The 13,452-nt window shown below is 48.8% G+C and overlaps 1 pseudogene across 1 annotated transcript; it reads right to left on the bottom strand.

The window, feature by feature from the left end:
* Positions 1–7,925: 7,925 nt before the first annotated feature.
* On the bottom strand, positions 7,926–10,061 carry LOC306913771 (tudor domain-containing protein 3-like; annotated as a pseudogene). Its single transcript has 2 exons — positions 8,718–10,061; positions 7,926–8,639 (listed from the first exon to the last, which is right to left on the bottom strand). The product of its transcript is annotated as a tudor domain-containing protein 3-like (transcript).
* Between the last annotated feature and the right edge of the window lie 3,391 nt (positions 10,062–13,452).

Here is a 13,452-nt window from a genome sequence, read left to right as displayed (position 1 = left end):
ACACTGACCAAACATCAATGTGCGGTATGTTCAGCGGCGCAACGCCGACACAAACGGATCCACGCCACAGAAAGTTTTCATTCAGAATCAGAACAATCCTATCTCTCCTACACAACAATCACTACATCATCCTGTTTGTGTTATGTGGGCAGTGGGCATGGAGCAGAGCAATGTCTATGACTGGGGGAAAGGGGCACACCGAAGCTGTCCTTTCCATAGGGGAGAGGCCTGTTTTTGGTTGCCTGTGCATAGGGCATGAAGCCAGAACTTGGACAGGCCTGCATTGGGCGCACTCCTCACAAATACAACCCAAGAGGAAGGAATGGGGATTTGTGGAGATGCCAAACTCAGAACTTTTTGCATTACATCATCAACTTGTATGTTGCGGCCATACAGGGGCTGGCAACAAGGACATGATTACCATCTGTGCTGTTCTGAACAGCTGTTGAACAAGTTGTTGAACATTGAAACCTGTATAGCCTTAGGCTACCTATAAGAATCTGCCTTTTGTGTGAAAGTCCAGATTAAAACAATTTGAGTTTTGCAATTATATTGTTTGAGTTTTGAAATGTGCAATTATGAATATCGCCTGTAAAAGTTTATGTATTTGTTTTGTTTTTCATGGCTCTTTGTATTTATGTTTTTAGAATTGCTCTGTTGTTTTTTCACCAGTAGCAATTAGGGGCTGGTGTAAGAGCCATTATGACCTAATGTTTTGCTGATTGACAGTGTCACTGCAGCTTGGTCAGTGTCTGGGCCAGCCCAGGTATTTAACCAGGCTGCTAATCAGGCACAGGTGTTGCCAGTGGCAGACGGCAGAGGCTAACAGTTTTCTACTGTGTTCAGGAGGGCTGGTCCCCTGTGTTTGTTACTGTTTCTTTCTTATTATTTTATCTGTATGTTGTATAGGAAAATGACTGCAGAGAATAAAGCAAAGTTAAACTCAACGGACATGTTTTGGAGATCAGTTTGTACTGGCACACGTAAGAACTTCCACCTGGCCGCCGGCAACCAGTAGTGCCATTAAGTATAGGACTTTAGGCACTACAGGGCGGGTGGCCCAGCCTGTGTGGTTTCTGGTCTAGAGGGGCGGGTGGCCCAGCCTGTGTGGTTTCTGGTCTAGAGGGGCAGCCTGTGTGGTTTCCGGTCTAGAGGGGCGGGTGGCCCAGCCTGTGTGGTTTCTGGTCTAGAGGGGCAGGTGGCCCAGCCTGTGTGGTTCCTGGTCTAGAGGGGCGGGTGGCCCAGCCTGTGTGGTTCCTGGTCTAGAGGTGGCGGGTGGCCCAGCCTGTGTGGTTCCTGGTCTAGAGGGGCGGGTGGCCCAGCCTGTGTGGTTCCTGGTCTAGAGGGGCGGGTGGCCCAGCCTGTGTGGTTTCTGGTCTAGAGGGGCGGGTGGCCCAGCCTGTGTGGTTTCTGGTCTAGAGGGGCAGCCTGTGTGGTTTCTGGTCTAGAGGGGCAGCCTGTGTGGTTTCTGGTCTAGAGGGGCAGCCTGTGTGGTTTCTGGTCTAGAGGGGCAGCCTGTGTGGTTTCTGGTCTAGAGGGGCAGCCTGTGTGGTTTCTGGTCTAGAGGGGCGGCTGCCAGCGATGGTTCACCGATCTGAGCGCCACTCACAAATCACATCCGAACATCGGATGTTTGGTCAAAACCAGGGACAGTGCTCGTAGTTTCAGAGATAACAGCCAAAGAAGATCCTACTTTGAATGGTACCCTATGGGGTGCGCGCGCACGCATCCTGGTGCTGGGGGTGATGAAGGCGTTTCCTAGCAACCGGGACAAGACTAAAAGTTGTTTTTCAGCGTAGCCCTTTCATATTGATATAAAGCGATCAAATACGTGATATCGCGGTATTTGGCCGACAGCGGGACTAATTTGAAAAACGTGATATCACGTATTCGGCAGTGAAAGCAGGTTATTTTTTAAAGGAATAGTTCAGATTTTATTATTATTATTATTATTATTACTGGTATTATCGCAAGAACAATGGCACAATGGCTTCCGTTATAGCATTTACCGTTAGAGGCGCCACCGAGCGTTGTGAAGTCCACTTCTGCAGACTCAATACTGTTCGAGTTAAAGTAGCTATAAACTAATATATGCAATTTTGTATGACTTTCTTTTTCAGACAGCCAGCAATGAGTTACACGCTCCCAAAAAAAATGTAGTCTCTGCGACACATCTAGTGGCCGCAGTCTGCCTTCAAACATGAGGAACAATGCATGAATGTATGTCATTTGCCGGCGAAAAAGGTTTGGACCAATGGCAAAGCTTCTAGCAAAATCTTTGAATGCAGACTGCGTGGCCCCTAGAGGTGGGGCCGCAGGGGAGTGACTGTATTGTTCTTTCACGTGGTTAGTCTTCAGTGTCACTGTCGCATCTTCCCTTCAGGTCACTGGTCTTCACTGACGGCGCTGGGAGGGGGACAGCAGCGGGGGTCCCTGGTGGTCAGCGGGGAGGCGGACGGGTCCCTGAGGCTGTGGGACGTGGAGCGGAGGCGCGTGGTCAGGATGCTGGGCGGGGCCGAGGGCATGGTGGCAGACGCCCTCACCCTGGGACTGGACGGCACTGTGCTGGTGATCTGCATGGGAGCCAGACTGCAGGTCAGCTGACTCTCATTGATGTTGAATGAATGTTGATCTGACTAGGAGCCAGACTGCAGGTCAGCTGACTCTCATTGATGTTGAATGAATGTTGATCTGACTAGGAGCCAGACTACAGGTCAGCTGACTCTCATTGATGTTGAATGAATTAATGGTGATCTGACTAGGAGCCAGACTGCAGGTCAGCTGACTCTCATTGATGTTGAATGAATGAATGGTGATCTGACTAGGAGCCAGACTGCAGGTCAGCTGACTCTCATTGATGTTGAATGAATGGTGGTCATCATGGGAGCCAGACTGCAGGTCAGCTGACTCTCATTGATGTTGAATGAATGGTGGTCTGACTAGGAGCCAGACTGCAGGTCAGCTGACTCTCATTGATGTTGAATGAATGGTGGTCTGCATGGGAGCCAGACTCCAGGTGATGATGAGCGGTCGCCGCTCAGCTGGCCTCTGACCTGGAAAAGAAGTAATGGAAAAACCACGCCCCCTCACGCATTAGAATGACATTGTAATTGTGTGCTCCCGGTCCAATTCCAATCATTTGATTTTGAGTATCTGCCGATTCCGATTTTTCCAGATCCGATATTTATATATTTTTATAGAACACGTTTATGCCATATCACAATATAATAGTACAATATCCAAAATCACAGACATCTAGTATTGATGTAGTGATATTGATACTCGGTTTTTTTCAGTGGTGCAACCACTCCGAGAAACAGCAATGTGTGTCCCTTTGTATGCGTGTGTGTGTGTGTCTATGTCTGTTTAGAGTACCAACAGGTGACAAAGTGGCACTGTTGAGCCTCACACTGTGCACAGGTGCATGATGGGAAGTTGAGTTTTTTGCAGCCATGTGGCACTGTTGAGCTTCACACTGTGCACAGGTGCATGATGGGAAGCTGAGTTTTTAGCAGCCATTACGTGATTTTGGGTGTGACAGTACAGTACAGTACAGTAGAGGGACCCCCTGGGGACCCCCACACGGTAACTCTCATTTCTCAACCATTTCGGACGCGGGGCAGCCCCTTGGAACAGGCCCCGCCCCCTGGGCACATTCCTGGGGGCCTGGATGTTCCGGGGACCCCCGTGGTCCCCCACACGGTAACTCATTTCTCGACCGTTTCAGACGCGGGCCGGCTCGCCAGAACCGGGCCGGCACCCTGGGTGCCGATCCTGCACCACTCACTTCACACTGGTGTGATTTCTTTTTTTGTTTTTGGCTCCCAATCCGATTTCCGATCATTTGAAAATTACGTCATCTGCGCCCCGATTTCCGATCACATGAACGGATTTGGACGACCCCAAATCTAATCTAATGCATGAGGGAGCCGTGATTTTTCCCATTACTTTTCATGTATTTTTGAGTGGTGTAAACCACTCCTACAACTGGCTTTGTTAGTTTACGTGTCTGTCTGTCTGTTCGTACCAAAAAATGAGCATGGTTGCTATGGTCACCCAGTTCACACGGGTGTGATTTCATTACATCAGACCACAGCTGATCAGTCTATATAAGACCTTACACCACTCAGTTCACACAGGTGTGATTTATTTTTGTGTTTATATAGCAACGTAGCTTTTTCACTCTGTGATGTTGTGTGTCTGTTCTCCAGGTCAGAGAGGTGGGGTCTGGACATGTTATCTACTCGGACAGTGACTCTGTGATGTTGTGTGTTGGTGTGTTCTCCAGGTCAGAGAGGTGCGGTCTGTACATGTTATCTACTCGGACAGTAACTCTGTGATGTTGTGTGTCTGTTCTCCAGGTCAGAGGGGTGGGGTCTGGACATGTTATCTACTCTGACGGACAGTGACTCTGTGATGTTGTGTGTCTGTTCTCCAGGTCAGAGGGGTGGGGTCTGGACATGTTATCTACTCGGACAGTGACTCTGTGATGTTGTGTGTTTGTGTGTTCTCCAGGTCAGAGAGGTGGGGTCTGGACATGTGATCTACTCAGACAGTGACTCTGTGGACACCCCCATAGTGACCACGGCCTGTGAGGGTCAGCTGCTAGTGGCCTTCTATGACGGGAGCCATCAAGTCAAGGTCGAGACATGTCTCTTGGCACCGCGTTTCCACAGCTTGTAGATCTGATACTTTTGTAGCCTGGCATGGCCAGACTAATATCACTGCCCCATGGATTCGTTTTCCTGTGGCAGATTTGTCTTGGTTTCCAGGCTAATATTTGTTTGTGACACTGTAGCATGATCGAGTAGCGCGGTAATTTCCTGCCCGACAACAACGGCCAGCAATACAATAAACAAAGAACGTTAAAAAACCTCCCCTAGTCCTGTTTGAATGCAGTATTCAATCAATCAATCAATCAATCAATTTAGCAACTTTAACCCTATTATACACACATCTTTTATTTATGTTCAGAGAGCCTTATTATATCCAGAGAGCCCGAAACCCAAAAACTAGGAACAAGTTATGTTTGTTTCCAAAACTGTATTTTAGGTAGCTATAGGTATGTCTGTACTCTGTACCAGTCCATAAGACTATGGCTCAATTTCAGTATTGGCCTCTTACCTACCTCTGAAGTTTGATTTATTTGCAATCTGTTCATGTTCCCTTCAGATGAATAACAGCCTCATTTTGTAACTTAATTTCATCATTAATCATTCGATGTCATGAAAATATGTTTGTTCAATGAGGTTTGGCCTTATATATGGAAATGTAGGCCGTTTTATGCGTGTTTCCTCAATTTTTAGACTAGTCATAATGTGTTAGAAAATCACTGACTAAAAATCCAATATAGGACCAATATTATTTGGGCTTGCGGCCCTTGGAATTCTGGTATTTTGCTGAGTGGCCACTGAGCCATCTTAAGTTGAGTAGCCCTGCGCTAGAGCCGAAGGCCGGTTGAGTTCTTATTATTAGTATTATTAGTACTATTACTTGCGCAAGCAGAGCGCGCAAGTAATAGTTTTCGTCCATGTCGCCGTTTGATGCGTATGCGCCGTGCCAGCGTATGACGTAATGACTTCTTGTGCTTGATATGGCAGTGGTGTCAGATTACATACATGTATACATAGGGGCATTACCTTTAATCCTCCCAACACTAAAACATATCGTCATTACGTCGCCATCGAAAACCAATTACACCCTGGCATTGGGTCCTAGTGCAACAAGCAAGTTACTTGCGCAAGCAGAGCGTGCAGGTCATGTTTTCGGCCAGGTGCGATGTTTGGGGCCAGCACACGTTATGACGTCATATGCTTGCCCCAAGCTGACCGCACAGGTGTGTTTTTGTCATGCTACGAAGTATATGTCCCATGACGTGATGAAGATATGTACAAATGTCCCTTAGAATGCACGTGATATGATGTCATACGGACATACGGAAGCTGACCGTGCAGGTATGTTTTCCGTGAATCGTGATTTAGATTATGTACCAATGCCAGGGTATAATTGGTTGACGATGATGATACGTTTCAGTGTCAATTGACCCAGCCGATTACATTATACCACCAACCACTCAGAAAAGTAAGTATGTACACATATATGGACACATGAGCATAATGACGTGTTAAATATATGTACCAGTGCCAGGGTATAGTTGACGGTGACGTAACGATGACGTGTTCCAGTCAAACAAGCTTATAAGTAATTACCATCATCATTTTTCAACACTAGTGCGCGCTCTGCTTGCGCACTAGTTACTTGTGTGAAACAAGCAAGTAGGCACTCGACAGAGTGCAGTTCTAGTTAGTATTATTATTATCATAGGTGTTGGGCCTGTGTGACTCGTGTTCTGTCCTGTGCGTCTGTCTCAATGTCCTCTATAGGTGTTGGACCTGCGTGACTCGTGTTCTGTGCTGTCCTGTGCCCACGTGTCTCTGGAGGGACGGGCCGTCCACCGAGACCGCTCCGTCCTGCTGTCGCGCAACAACTGCGTCAAAGACTACGTCCTGTTCGCCTACAGGTTAGATCTCAAAGACTACCTATGTCTTATATATCCACGGTTCCCAAAGTGGGGTTCACGGACACCTGGGGATCCGCGACGCATAGCCAGGGGGTCTGCTTTTTTTCCCTAGTGAATTATGGTGTGTGTGTTTGTGTGTTTGTGTGTGATATTACCATAATCACAATCATCAGTTAGAGCCCAGGGGCCCCTACTGGTCAGAGCTGGGACTGCAGGCGGGTTCCTTAATTTAGCATTGGGAAACCCCGCCGCGCCACTGGGGTTTAACATTTAGCGCTCGTTTTGCACTTCCGTATTTGACCACCAAACTGTGGTGGTCAAATGCGGAAGTATAGAGCGTTCTTCCATGTGCTTCAAAACGCCACTGAGCAACTTCTATTGAAATGAATAGCAGGGGGCGGGGCTGTCCGCCCTCTATCTTTTATAACTCTGTGGTTAGAGCACTGCAGAGGGGAGGTGTGTGTCTGTGACTGTGACCAGCTGATGGTCGTTGACGCTCGTTGATGCATCGAGGAAGGCAATTATGTTGCTGCACTGTCAGATACGTATATACATCTATTCTAAGGTAGCACCTTAAATACAAGTTGTGAAAATGTGGTAGCGCGTTTGTTTATGACTATATGAAATGTGTCTGAATGACTTTGGTTGAAACATTTTAATAGGAATAATAGTTCCAATGGCATCTAAATGTAAGTGGTTATCGGTGTTTCGAGGATGAAGGGGTACTTGGTAATTCTCCCCTCCAAGGGGTACGTGGGCCAAAAAGGTTTGAGAACCCCTGCTACTATACAAATATTGTATTAACCCATTTTGGGCGGGAACCCATTTTGGTGTTTTAACTAAGCATTATGTTATACTTTAGCTATTGAAAAATAGCAGATCTACAAGCTTGTAGGTCTGCTATTTTTGAAAAATTGTAAAAATGTGCCTGAAATATTTGAATATATATGGTTACAGAGCGAGTTTTTAACTCAAATCTTTGCTTCTGGGAACATATTTTCAGATGGGGGTCAATGGCGGCCAATGTCATATATATTTGGGGTCCATGAATATGTTTGAGAACCACTGGCATAGAAAACATGGGTTTTTTAGAAAACTGTCGTGTTAATGAACGCAGTCGTTCTCGACACGTTTTTTGCTCCGCTCGGGGGGGGGGGGGGGGGGGGGAATCTACATTTGTCTGAATCTTCAGTGTCTTGCTCAAGGACACTTCCGAGACACTAACTCTGGGGGAGCCCGGGAGCGAACTGGGAACCTTGCGGTTCCCATCCGGTCACGCTACCTCCTGAGCCACTGTATCAATAATCTAAAAGGTATAGAGTATCAACAACTCAAAATCTCAAGTATAGTAAAAGTGGTGTCTCTACTTGTATTTGAGCTATAGTACAGACCGTACTTGTATTAGCTACTTTCCACCAATGGCACCTAGTGACCTCCTCTCCTTCTCCTGGCCCTTCCAGCGCTGGCCCGAGCCTGAGGAGGTGTGAGGAGGTGCGGTGGAGGTGGTGTGAGAGGCTGCACAGGAGGTGTGGGGAGGTGCGGAAAAGGACATGTGAGAGGCTGCGGAGGTACAACTGGGCTCCTCCTCCTGGCCTGGTTTGGGAAAGTCACTGTCTCTGTGGAAGAAACGCGGCGGCGGTCTGTCGCTCCTTTGCTGTCTGTTGTTGTTGTCGCCGCGGTAGAACTTGGTGCGTGGCGAGAGGTCGGAGAAACCCGTCCTACCGTCCTGGGGGTGGTGTCTCTGAGGAGGTGGAGGCTGCTGGGGGTGGTGTCTCTGAGGAGGCGGAGGCTGCTGGGGGTGGTGTCTCTGAGGAGGTGGAGGCTGCTGGGGGTGGTGTCTCTGAGGAGGCGGAGGAGGCTGCTGGGGGTGGTGTCTCTGAGGAGGCGGAGGAGGCTGCTGGGGGTGGTGTCTCTGAGGAGGCGGAGGCTGCTGGGGGTGGTGTCTCTGAGGAGGTGGAGGCTGCTGGGGGTGGTGTCTCTGAGGAGGCGGAGGAGGCTGCTGGGGGTGGTGTCTCTGAGGAGGCGGAGGAGGCTGCTGGGGGTGGTGTCTCTGAGGAGGTGGAGGCTGCTGGGGGTGGTGTCTCTGAGGAGGCGGAGGAGGCTGCTGGGGGTGGTGTCTCTGAGGAGGAGGAGGCTGCTGGGGGTGGTGTCTCTGAGGAGGCGGAGGAGGCTGCTGGGGGTGGTGTCTCTGAGGAGCCGGAGGAGGCTGCTGGGGGTGGTGTCTCTGAGGAGCCGGAGGAGGCTGATGGGGGTGGTGTCTCTGAGGAGCCGGAGGAGGCTGCTGGCTCTCCTCCTCGTCGATGGCGAACGCTCCCATCTTGGACTCCAGGAAGTCAAACAGAGTGTTTGCGCCAGAGGGCCTTCCTCCCGCTCCCACCTCCTCCTCATCCTCAAACCTGGACCTTCCTCTTCCTCCTCGGCCTCCTCTGCCTCTTGCTGCTCTGGGCGGGGGTCTGCGGGACTCTATGGGCAGGGTGGGAGAGGGTCTGCTGTCGCCGGTAGCTCCAGTCAGCATATCGAGAGCCGCCTCTAGGCTGTTGTTGCTCTCCGTTAAGGCCCGGCGAGCGTCCTCACCGTTGAAGCCCATCTCCACGACGTCTCTCAGAGCTTGCTCGTCCACCTCCACCACCTCGGCATAATCCCCGCTGCCTTCGGCCTTCCTGCTCTCCGTCGCCCGTTCCTCACTCCAGTGCGACTGCGGCGGCTTCAACGAGTCGCGTCCCCCGCTGCGGTAGGAGGAGGAAGACGACCCGCTGATCAGGTTGGCGCCCGCGTTGGCTCCGCCGCCGAAGCTGCGCAGCGGCGCCTCTTTGGCCTTCTTGGTCACCTCGGCGATGGCGGCTACCCGCTGCTTCTCGAAGTCGTTGACGACGACGGCCGGAGCCTTGGCCGCGCCGACGCCCTGCAGCGTCTTCCTCTCGTCCAGCTCGTCGATGCGCTCGTCCCTCGGCGTGCACCTCTGTCCGAACGGCACGAAGGGAGGAGGTCCGCCGTCCTCCGCGTTCCTCCGCCCGCCTGAACGTTGTCGCTGCTGTTTGACCAGGCTCCGCTGGAGCTCCCATTTCTACACGAGGTGCTCGACCGCTCCGCCCAGAACGGGGGCGGTGGACTCGTCCAGGAGCAAGAGGCCGTTCCTGACCGGGACGGTGCCCAGGAGCTTGACCTTGGTTCCGGGCGGCGTGTTCAGGCCGAGCCCCAGAAGGGGTCTGACCTCCAGGCCCGCGCACGCCACGTGGCCGTCGGTCAGCTGCAGCCGCAGCATCCTGGGAGCCGCCTGGCTCTCCGGGTGCTCCTTGGTTGCCGAGACGTTCCTCACCTTCTGGACCTGGAGGACGAGCGGTCCCTCCAACGTCTCCACGCGTCCGCCATTTATGTCCGGCGGCAGGGCCGCTCTGCCGATGGGCCGGAGGTCGCGGTCGAGCGCCAGACGGACGATGTTGCCGTCGGACGCCTTGTCCGCGGCTTCGCCTCTCAGCTGCGTCATCCCCTCGTCGCTGAGGTTCCAGCCGTCTCTGGTCAGAGATGAGATCAAGTCGCTCATTCTTTTTGTCTAAAAAAAGGCCTATATTTCTATAGGTTTGTTTTTTAATATGTTACTATTGCAACGACCATTCTCGACTCGATGCTGAACTTGCTAGGTGTAACTCTTAAACGAAACGACTTTATGAATGACTGTATCTGTCTGTCAGTCTGCTTCCCTTTTAAGCCCATATATGGAAGTTCCTGATGACATTGATATGATGTGATATCATAGTACTATACTATATATAGACATCCATTGGCTGACCCAAATCATGGGCTTTGTGGGTTGGTCAAAACCATGTGGCATTTGTGCTGAACCACCAAGTACTTTTGCAGCAAAGATCCATCTTTTCATGGTGTGGTATCAATACCCTTAAAGGGACACTTCACCGCTTTTGCAAAAAAATACATGTTAATGACGTTTAGAAGATTTAGAACACTTTCCTGGGGGTCTTCATGTGTGTAATATGTGGTTTTAGATCTTTTAGATTTTAGCAGTGAGCCCAGTGTCTCCGATGTCATGGACACTGGGCTCACTTACTTCCTGGACTACATGTTGTCTCAGAAAGACAGCCCTCCCCCTATCCACAAGGAGGAGCAGTGCACCAAAGCATTATGGGAATTGTAGTCCAGGAAGTAAGTGAGCCCAGCTGTGTCCATGACATCAGAGACGCTGGGCTCGTACTGCTGAAATCTAAAAAAATAAGTTACACACATAAAGACCCCCAGGAAAGTGTTCTAAATCTTCTAAACGTCATTAACACATATATTTTGTTGTGTCCCTTTAAGGAAGTAGCTCGTCTGCCCGAAACGTTGGCCTTTTCATTCTTTGAGACACAATATACGGGTATTTCATGGCGTGGCCAAATACGCCATTCCTTCATGGGGTGAAAACAACACAGCTTACCATTTTGCATTGGGGAAGAATGTACACGTTACATTTTATTGGTTTATGTCTTCATAGCGCAACATATAATTGCTATATAATTATGTAAGGGATAATGTCTGCCTCGGTGGTCATTGTCGGGAGATAATTCACCGACAGGGGTTTTAACCACAGAGGCGAAACGGAGGTGGTTAATCACCCTGCAGGTGAATTATATATGAGCTGATAATAGCAGACCTACAGGTTCACAACACACGTTGAGCTTGTATTGTTCCTCTGCACCACGACGGGACACTTATTGTGTGACCTCTGCTGAACCGTCTCAGGCGTCACCCTGTCTGTCCCTCTCATCTAGGGCTCGTCCTTAACCCATTGAGGCCTGATGTCGAAATTTAAAAAAAATATTTTTTATTTTTTTCCTGAAAAACCTCATGTTTCTGTATCAGTGGTTCTCAATATTTCATGTCAAGGACCCCAAAAATTATATGTAATTGGCCGCCGACCCCCATCTGAAAATAATGTTGTTCCAGGGAGCCCCTGGAACAACATTGAAAGAATATATATTCAAAGATTCGAGGCACGATTTTTCAAAAATAGCAGATCTACAAGCTCATAGCGCGGCACTCGGTGCCGCGCTATGAGCTTGTAGATCTGCTATTTTTCAATAGCTAGAGTATAACATAATGCTTAAAACACCAAAAGGGGTTCCCGCCCAAAATGGATTAAATAATACCACCTGTACCCTTTGTTAACAAGGTGTCAAATCAGGCCGCCATAGTAACACCTAGACAGATTTCACCAACAGGGTTTTTTAAAGAGACAACCTCTGAATTATTCATCCGTATGAATTAGTAAACGCCATATCCGTCGTCCTCTTCTCGGATGTTAGTGTAACTCGGCACGCAGTCTAACTAGCCTGACAGGAGATGTGCTAAGTGGTGGAAAAAGTACTCAAGGTTTTTGCTTAAGTAAAACTACAATACTGCAATGTAAAGGTACTCAAAGTACTAAAAATAGATCAAGGTTCAAGTTTATTTAGTGTCCCCCGAAGGGCAAATTGGGTTGCAGCATAGACAGTACATTAAACAATGAAACAGTACAAATACACAAACAGTTCACATAGCAGATACCAAAGTACAACGGTGCACATAACCATTAAAGTGCAGGCATTAAAGTGCTATGCGATAGGTCATAAAAGGTGCGTGCGCATAGACATTAGGCACGAGACCAATACAGTAAAAAGTGCTTATCATAAGGTTATCTCCTAGATCAGGGGTTCTCAACGTTTTTGGCCGGGGACCCCGGAAATGCTTTGGCAATGGCTCGGGACCCCCGCCCCGCCCCCTCCCGACCCCCAATATAAATTGACTGCTACAATAACCTTAACCCATTTTGGGCGGGAACCCCTTTTGGTGTTTTGAGCATAGTTATAATTTAGCTATTGAAAAATAGCAGATCTACAAGCTCATAGCGCGCCACCGAGTGGCGCGCTACGAGCTTGTAGGTCTGCTATTTTTGAAAAATCGTGAAAATAAAAATAAAAATCTTTTCTTTTTTTTTTCTTTTTTTTCGAAAATAATTTGGGGACCCCCTAAAATAATGTGGCGACCCCCCGAGGGGTCGCGACCCACGGGTTGAGAACCCCTGTCCTAGATCTACCCACAGCAGCATAGATAGTACTCATTATGCAGAATGTGCCATTTTAAGTTTTCAAATGTACAAAACGTCTTTTGAAATTAGCAGATCTACAAGCTCACAATGTGTCTCATCGCAACACATTGAGAGCTTGTGCATCTGCTATTTGCAAATGGCCAAAATGTATGGGGCTGAAGTGGTTAATGCATGTTTTGTAATAATATAATACAAATCTACAAAGTTACTAGTAACTAAAGTTGTCAAATAAATATAGTGGAGTAAAATACTGGAAATACTTTTAAGTACAAATACCTCAAAATTGTACTTAAGTACAGTACTTGAGTAAATATACTTAGTTACTTTCTACCACTGGATGTGGTTGACACAGATACATTCACAATATATTAATGAGCTCTTTCCACGAGGTGTTTAATCTTAATCGTGGAACCTGATAAAAAAGTGTGTGTGTGTGTGTGTGTGTGTGTGTGTGTGTGTGTGTGTGTGTGTGTGTGTGTGTGTGTGTGTGTGTGTGTGTGTGTGTGTGTGTGTGTGTGTGTGTGTGTGTGTGTGTGTGTGTGTGTGTGTGTGTGTGTGTGTGTGTGTGTGTGTAGGGGGGGGGCACCGTCACAGTTGAGTGGCGAGGGCATCGGCCAATCAGCAGACGGGGTCATTTGAGGTAGCAGGGAGGGTAAGGCCTCACTCAGACCTTTACAGCGTTGTATGAATGTTGTGAGTGTCATGGCCGCCCCAATGCATTTCCAATGGAGGTCACATGGTCTGTTGTATGGATTTTGGCTGTGTTTCGACTGCGCCCCTCCCCCTCACACAACACAAATGTTGTGTCAAACCATGTGACTCCCATTGGAAATGCATTGGGGCAGCAACATTC

This window comes from Electrona antarctica (assembly GCF_951216825.1).
Source record: "Electrona antarctica genome assembly, chromosome: 21".
Lineage (NCBI taxonomy): Eukaryota > Metazoa > Chordata > Actinopteri > Myctophiformes > Myctophidae > Electrona > Electrona antarctica.
This window is presented reverse-complemented; position numbering and strand designations above follow the sequence as displayed.